At 48.0% G+C, this 6,635-nt stretch overlaps 1 protein-coding gene across 1 annotated transcript in view; it reads right to left on the minus strand.

Annotated features, from left to right (window-relative positions):
• TEX2 (testis expressed 2) overlaps nucleotides 1-5,629 on the minus strand; it is a 92,960-nt gene extending 87,331 nt beyond the window's left edge. Inside the window, exon 1 of the mRNA XM_044449501.1 lies at nucleotides 5,487-5,629. The gene's annotated coding sequence lies outside the window, so the exon portion shown is untranslated. The remainder of the gene's footprint in view (nucleotides 1-5,486) is intronic.
• Between the last annotated feature and the right edge of the window lie 1,006 nt (nucleotides 5,630-6,635).

Below are 6,635 nucleotides of genomic sequence, written 5' to 3' on the forward strand. Positions count from 1 at the left end.
CTTCTTTCAGTTTCTAGTAGGAATGCTAATAGAATGTTAACTAGTTTCAGTCTGACTCCTACACTGATATTGTAGAATAGAGGTGGACAACTTGGGGCCTCTAGATATTTTGGACTACAGTTCCATCAACCTGAGGCAGTGCAGTCAGTGGTGAGGAATCATGGCCAAACCTTCTGGAGAGCCACAAGTTGTCCACCCCTGCACAGCTTAACTGAGAGTGCAATCCTATCCTGTCCTCAGTGATCAGGAGTCGCTGAACTCAGAGGGCATCTGAGCATCCAAGTGCAGAGGTCTTCTTCATCTCCCCATCTTTCCACCTGGCAGATTTTGACAAAAAGCCTGTCTAATGAGGAAAGAGAGCTCAGAATAACTCCTATCTGGCCTCTCCAGTCTCCTCCCTTCCTCAGCCACTGAAATGCCCCTTTCCTCCTCCACCTCGGTCACTTTTCCAACCTTGCAAAGCAGCCCACACTGTTCTCTGTCCTCTAGCTGCCCGAGTCAGAGGAGGGTCAGATTTCTGATTCCAGCTTCCAAACTCAGAGCATCATCTGATAGAAGGGGGAATCCAACCAATCCTTTGGTCCCTGGGATGCCCACCTATGGACCTCAGGATTACTCTTTGAGGGTGACTTTTCCACCCTCTGAAATGTGAGACAACCAGATTACAATCTAAATGAACCAAGCTATAATTCATTAAAGCCGGGGGAAAGTCATCTTCAGCACTTGCTTGATATCATTTTTAGGCTTCATATATTATTGTACATCAAAGCCAAAAAAGGCTTCAACATCAACAAGTAACCTACACAGGCAAGTTTAAAGTCAATCAGTATTGTGGGAGACACAGCCCAAGTGCCTGTAACAAAAAGGGGAAAGTGCTAGTTAACTGAAAGGTAAACTCATCAAGTTTGGCATAGGAAGAAAAGTTGGTATGTGTGCTTAGCCTGCCTCATGACAGGTCCTTCAGGAGCCTGTTCTTTTGCTTGTTCACGTAAAGCAGGATTTTTAAGTAGTGGCTGAATCTTTAACTAATTTACTGACAGAAGCTTGCAGTCTTGATGTACCTGTTTACATGCCCCATAAAATCTGCACTTCATCATACCTGGGCAGAGAGTTATTTCTTCTTCCTCTCTTAGTTCTACCCAAAATTAGTCACTGCCCCTACATTTCCTATTTTTTCTTTCAGTAAGTCTTATGAAGTCAGTGCATATCAGCATTTCTCCCCAGCTTTCATTTGGAATAAAAAGTACACGCAGAGAAAGACTATCATTAAAACAATATTAATAATGCAGATGCAATAACCCAAAAGTCTAACATACAAAACTTTAAAATAATATAAGCAACGAAAGCCATTTTATTTACTTTTAAACCTAGACCTGCTAAAACGGCTGACATGTGCCATCCTATGTCACTGAATGCCTAGAAGTAAAGGGCAGTGTTAATGTTGGTATCAGGTACCCCTCAGTGGCGATATCATTTCATAACTGGGGGGCCACCAATAAGAAGATTCACTCTTGTCACCCCCCCCCCCAGTTTCTCTTTGAGGTGGAACTCAGAAGAAGGCCTCAGATATAGACTGGAGTGTGCAGATATGTTCAGGCCAAGAGAAATGTTCTGTCAAGTATTGCAGTCCCAAACCATACAGGGCTTTATCAATTAGAACTAGGACCCTGAAATGGGCTTTGACGTACACAAGAGCCAGTGAAAGCAGGTCAAAATTAGTCCTATAATTCAGACTTTCTGGTCCTACTTATTAATGGCTGCCATATTTTGCACAATCTGCCATTTCTGAACAGTCTTCAAGGACAATCTCACAAATGATATATTGCAGTAGCCTAACTTAGAGGTCACCAGAGCATAGATTACTGAAACCAAGCTATTCCTGCTTGTCAAAGATACACCACTGGGGTGCCTAAATCTCAAGTGATCAAGATGGTTTAAAGAGGACACCAAGCTATGGACTTGTTCTTTCTGGGGGTGGGGGTAGATACAATCACATCCAGAACAGGTTGAGCACCCTCCACCTTAATTAACAGTCTTATCTAGATTGAATTTCAGCCTATCAGTCCAGTCACAGCCAGGCACTGAGTTAGCACATCCACATTCATACCTGCAGAAAATGAAAAGAAGTAGAGCTGCATGTCATCAGCATCCTGATGGCAATGCATTCCAGAACTCTAGATGACCCCACTGAGAAGCATGGGGGACAAAACCAACTCCTGGGGAAACCCATGTGGGAGAATGCACAGGGGCCAGGCAATATTCTGTAAGTATCGTCTTCTGAAGCTGGCCATCTAATCAGAAGCAGATCCACTGCAAAGCAGTGCCACCATCCCCCACCACTCCCAGCTCAGGCAGTCATCCCAGAAGATTACTATGGTCAATGGTACCAAAAGCAGTCAAAGATCCAGGAATATCAACAGGATCACACTCTCCTGTCTTCGCAGAGGGAGACCACAGCTGTTTCCATGTCCAAACCCAGCCTGAACTCCAACTGAAATGGGTGTCCCACACACTCAAGGATTTTGCCCAAGATAGGAAAAATTGCCACCAGCCTAAACTTGAGATATTCTGGGTCCACAGAGGATTTCTTCTCCATCTCTTCTTTGAATAGGCACGGGACCACCCCCTCTGGCAAGGAGGCATTAATTCTACTCCCTGGCACTACTAGCTATTCCCTCCTAGCTAGGTTTTAGCTACTACAACTGAGCACTTTCATGAGCAAATGTTTGTCTGTGCCTCCAATCCTAGAACATGTGACCTTAAAGATGTAGGAAATTACTGGTACTGAATTGCCCTCCAGGAAGAAGCATGTCTGTGATTCCTACTAGAAAAGACTGTTTCTTTCTAACAGCCCAGTCCTCTATAGAATTAGTTATGTCTGAAACTAGTGAGTTTATTGGGCTTAAGCATGCCCAAATTTGAACAGAATCAAGACACAAGTGTACACAAATGCTAACAAACAAGTAGAAAACAGGTAACTGCAGAGACAGGAAATTTTAAACATGATCAACGCATTTCTTGCAGAAAGCTGTCTTAGCACTGGAATGCAGGGATAACAAATGGTAAGGCCGTTCAAGAGCACATCAACAGTAGCCTTCCTGATGTCATGATTACAGAAAGCCTGATGAATTGGTTTGGTTTATTTTGCTATTAAAATTTTCAGAAAATATAACAAGGCGAACCACAAAACCTGGGTGAGATTTTCAAAATATGACAAGGCGAACCACAAAACCTGGGTGAGATTTTCAAAGGAGGCTTGGGTACAAAATGCTATTTTGGAGCTATACAATCTAAACTCTGTAGTTACAAGTAGTATTTTTGTGAGAAGTTACAAACAGAAATGGTAGCCATGTTTGATCTAGTAAGGATTCGCACACTTAGGGCTTAATCCTATGCATGTTTAGACAGAAAAAGTTCTACGACGCCCAACCTACCCCAACCAGCATGGCTGGCTGGGTGATGCTTAGGGTTGTGGGACTTTTTCCTACTGAAGCATGCATTGGATCGCACCCTTGCAAATGTTGTACATGCCTTTACTTGATCGTCTGTGTTTCTCATGGAAGTTAAAGATTTGCTCTTTAATGAGGGCACATAAATGGTTGTTTTACCAAGGTGGATTAGGATGCAATCCTATGCAAGTATATATGTAAGTAATTCCTACAACTCCCAGCATTCCTCAGATAGTATGGAGTTGTAGGACTTTTTTCTGCCTAACATGCACCCTTAAACCATCTTCCATACCGAACAGTGATAGAGATTGAGTTATTGTTACTGGTCCAGAGTGTTGGAGAAGTGATTCTTTGAAGCAGCCTCCTATTTTGTACCCTTAAAGCCACAAATTAATCTTGTTTACACTGACCCAAATCAGAAATTCCTCCATTGACTGAAAAGATCAGAGCCCAGTGCAGCCGCAGAAAGTGGACACAGCCACATCCATATTTGCCATGAGCCTTCCTCTCCCTTCATGTAGTGATGCTCAGTATTGCTCTCTCTGTCTGAAGTCTGAAGCTTTGGCATGCAGAGACAACAAAACTACCACCCAAAGAGAGCAATCCAGTACACTGTGAAAATAAAACCTGGTTACACTTCCTGTGGCTGAACCCACCAAGCCAATTACCTATCAACTTCAGCCGCAAGAGAGAAAATATAGAACAAAATCCACCCACAGTCATGACTAAAGCCACTTCTCTTATACCAACAAGGTAACCCATCTAGCAAGGTTGCAGGACTCTTGCTACAGGTTGCAATCTTTTGAGTCACACAGCTATCCACCTACACATGCCTCCCTCCTTCAGGGCATTTGCCATCCAGAAAACAGCCCATATCTCACACACTGAAAGTAGCTGTGTCCCACACTTCCATGTATCACTAGAACAATACTTACCCCATGCTGGCACCCTACAGAAACTCATAGCCAAAACCTCTCTGAGGTTGTTTTGTCTGATGTCCCTCTGCTTACAAACTGCAATCTGAGACACCTTCCTCACCCCAAACCGGTATCATAGTGGAACCCTATCCTTCTAAGATGGATAGATTAGCTCACCCTTTCTGGAAGGTCACAGCCTTTGACCGTTACTTGCCTACCCCCCCCATGCCTACTTTTTATTTATTTATTTATTTATTAAAACATTTCTATGCCGCCCCTTGCCAAGGCCTCGGGGAGGCTTACAACATACTTTGTCTATGGCTACTCTACAGAGGAGGATGGGGGGCACTTACAACATCAAATATTTCAGAAATGGTATCGTACACAAAAAGGGGGAAAGTTCCCAAGCTAATCCTGGGTCCCGCTGAATTCCAGCTCCCTAGAAGCTCCACCTCTCCTCCCCCCACAATCCTCCGCCTGAAACAGAAAGCCGGCTCAGTTTGCCGTGGAAATGGCCTTTAGAAAGCCCCCAGTAGTTTATCCCTGAAAAGAAGGGTTCAAGTCTTTTTGGAAGTCCCGCCCTCTGAATTGGGGCTCCCGAAGCCCTACCAGCAAAAGCACGTCGCAGCCAGTGAGCCAGAGCGCGGCACTCTTCGCAGGCTCAGAGGCACCCTCATCTTTCCCTCAAAGCAGAGGTCCCAGTAACGCAACCAGGTGCCGGAGTGGAGCCTACAACGCGGGGCAGCCTCCATTCCCCAACGCCTCTCCCCGCTAGCCGCCAACAAGTCAATCTCGGCAAGCCTGGCGCTTCTTCCAACCTTCCTTGGCCAGCTCGTCGTGCTCTCCTACTCGCCTCCCTCTCCCTACGCTGCCTGCCATGTTGAATCCCAGCAGACTGGCTCACTCCCTTACTCCCTCCTCTGCTACCCCAGCAGCCTTAGGCCCAGGCGGGCTGCGCTACATCCGAAGCCGAAAAGGTCTCCTCCTCCCAGGAGCCCAAAGAGCGGGCGGCCGGGCGGCTCCGACCTAGAGCCTCAGCCCGGGCTCCGCTGCTGCAAGCGCAGCAGGGCGGACTGCATTTGCCTGCCCGCCCTCCCAGCCAGCAGCTTGCCTGCTTTACCTCCTCCGCGGCAGCTCCTGGCATCGCATGGCACAGCACTGCCGGGCTGGCTCGGCCAGCGCGGCGGCTTCCTTCCCCCAAGCCCGGCTCCCAGCAGCCCCAACGCGCCGCTGCCAGTCCAGCCCAGGCGGCAGCAGTAGGAAGAGGAGCGCCGGGCTGACAGAGGCGGCCGAGGCAGCCCCGCCCGGCGGTAGGCTGGGTCGGCGCGGGAGGCCGGCTTCCTGCTTAAAGGCGCCGGGGCGGCGAGCGTGGAAGCGCGCGGGGAGCCAGCGGCGGGAGGCGACCTTGCCGCCGCTCTCCTCGGGTGCAGTGGCGGGTGACGGCAATCCCAGGGCTGGGGCAGGGCCTGAAAAGATGCGTGGCGTAGGCCCGCAGGACCAAAAGAGGCACATGCTAATTTACATGTGCTTCAAGTCTTTAAAGGAGCCTGCGTGCTCAGGACACCTCGCTTGTAAATAGGGATGCGTGGACAAGGAAGAGAGGTACATTTGTTTTCTCGCGAGCTCATCCAGGACGATCAGATGCGGCAGAGATCCTCAGGGCCAGGGGGTTTCAGCAAGTGCCCCTGGACAGTGGAGGGCAGGGTGGTGTGGCAGGGAGTCTCCCAGAGTGTTGTGGATCCAGCCCTCCTGGGCCATTCCCTGGCATGCTTCTTGGTGGCTTTCCAAATGGAGGTGGAGGGAGCTACAGTTTCCCTCACCATGGACAGTGCTGGCCAGTCTGTGCTGGAATTGTAGGCCAAAATATCTAGAGGGCCCCAACCTGCCCACTCCTGCTAGTGATCTGGTTTGAAAGGATGAGAGCTCTCAGCTATTTGGAATGCCAGAGATCAGTACTGAAAAATGTCGGCATCAAACAAAGGTCATGTAAACATGTACAGAGGGCACCATCACTGCTGGGAAAAACCAGCCAGAAAGGCCTTTGGCACAGGTAACTCCCCCAACCATTTCCTTCCTAAGGAATGAGTGTTGCTCTATTGAGGACAGATGTAATGTTAATTATACTGGGAGTGGAGATTTGAGTTTCAGCTGTTGAATTTCTGCATGTGTGAAGCCATTAATGCCCAGGATGAGACTGGCAGGGCATGTTCTGCCAAGGGGTCAAAAGGGTTCTGAGTTCTGCCTAGTTCTGCCTGACTTCACCTTACTT

The sequence above is a fragment of the Varanus komodoensis genome, unplaced genomic scaffold (genome assembly GCF_004798865.1).
Source record: "Varanus komodoensis strain SLA01 unplaced genomic scaffold, ASM479886v1 scaffold59_1, whole genome shotgun sequence".
In the NCBI taxonomy this organism is placed as follows: domain Eukaryota; kingdom Metazoa; phylum Chordata; class Lepidosauria; order Squamata; family Varanidae; genus Varanus; species Varanus komodoensis.